The sequence below is a fragment of the Homarus americanus genome, unplaced genomic scaffold (assembly GCF_018991925.1).
Source record: "Homarus americanus isolate GMGI-L3 unplaced genomic scaffold, GMGI_Hamer_2.0 scaffold51859, whole genome shotgun sequence".
In the NCBI taxonomy this organism is placed as follows: domain Eukaryota; kingdom Metazoa; phylum Arthropoda; class Malacostraca; order Decapoda; family Nephropidae; genus Homarus; species Homarus americanus.
In genome coordinates this window covers 12,065,666-12,068,002 of record NW_024711292.1, presented here as the reverse complement: position 1 = coordinate 12,068,002, position 2,337 = coordinate 12,065,666, and positions in this window count along the sequence as shown.

The window sequence follows — 2,337 nt, the reverse complement described above, 5'->3', positions numbered from 1 at the left end:
ACACACCAACATACCCACACTGTGCTACACACACACACCAACACACTCCACACTGTGCTACACACACACACACACACACACACACACCACACACACACACACACCAACACACCCACACTGTGCTACACACACACACAACACACCCACACTGTGCCACACACACCCAATATACCCACACTGTGCTACACACACACCAACACACCCACACTGTGCCACACACACACACACACACACACACCAAACACACTAACTGTGCCACACACACACCAACACACCCACACTGTGCCACACACACACACACTAACTACACACTGTGCCACACACCACACACACACACACACCAACACACCACACCAGCACACACACACACACACACACACACACACACACCAACATAATACCACTGTGCTAACACACACACACACACACCAATACTTACACTGTGCTACACACAACACACACACACACACACACACACACCAACACACACCAGCCACACACACACACACACACACACACACACACACACTAACACACTCCACACCAGCACACACACACACACACACACACACCAACACACCACACTGTGCCACACACACACACACACACACACACACACCAACACACCCACACCAGCCACACACACACACACACACACCAACACACCACACTGTGCCACACACACACACACACACACACCACACACCCACACCTAACACACCCACACTGTGCCACACACACACACACACCAACACACCCACACCGTGCTACACACACACACACACACACACACACACACACACACACACACACACCAACACACCCACACTGTGCCACACACACACACACTAACACACCCACACTGTGCTACACACACACACACTAACACATCTACACTGTGCTACACACACACACACACACACACCAACATTACTCCACACTGTGCCACACACACACACACACACACACCAACATTACCCACACTGTGCTACACACACACACACACACACCAACATTACCCACACTGTGCCACACACACACACACACACACCAACACACTCCACACTGTGCTACACACACACACACACACACACACACACCAACACACCCCACACTGTGCTACACACACACACACACACACCAACACACCACACTGTGCTACACACACACACACACTAACACACCTACACTGTGCTACACACACACAACACACTCCACACTGCTACACACACACTAACACACTCACTGTGCTACACACACACACAACATTACCTACACTGTGCTACACACACACACAACATTCCACACTGTGCTACACACACACACACACGCCACACCCACACCAGCACACACACACACCAACACACTCCACACTGTGCTACACACACACACACACACCAACACACTCCACACTGTGCCACACACACACACACACACACACCAACATTACCCACACTAGCACACACACACCAACACATTCCCACACTGTGCCACACACACACACAACACACTCCACACTGTGCCACACACACACACACACACACACACACACCAACACACTCCACACTGTGCTACACACACCAACACACCTACACTGTGCTACACACACCACCATCCTACACTGTGCTACACACACCCAACATTACCTACACTGTGCTACACACACCAACATTACCTACACTGTGCCACACACACACCAACATTACTCACACTGTGCTACACACACCACCAACACACTCACACTGTGCTACACACACCAACATACCTACACTGTGCTACACACACCAACATTACCTACACTGTGCTACACACACCAACATTACCTACACTGTGCTACACACACCAACATACTCTACACTGTGCTACACACACCAACATTACCCACACTGTGCTACACACACCAACATACCTACACTGTGCCATTACCACCCTTACCCACACTGTGCTACACACACCAACATTACCTACACTGTGCTACACACACCAACATTACCTACACTGTGCTACACACACCAACATTACCTACACTGTGCTACACACACCAACATTACCTACACTGTGCTACACACACCAACATTACCTACACTGTGCTACACACACCAACATTACCTACACTGTGCTACACACACCAACATTACCTACACTGTGCTACACACACCAACATTACCTACACTGTGCTACACACACCAACATTACCTAGTTCTTTTTGTGTATGGAAAAGAAGTATTCATGCCTGAAATGTTTTATGCTCATGTAAACAGTCAATATGGCTTCAATGGGAGGGAGTGCATCAACATTCATTATTGTCAAGGACAGTAAAAATTGCCAAACTAATAT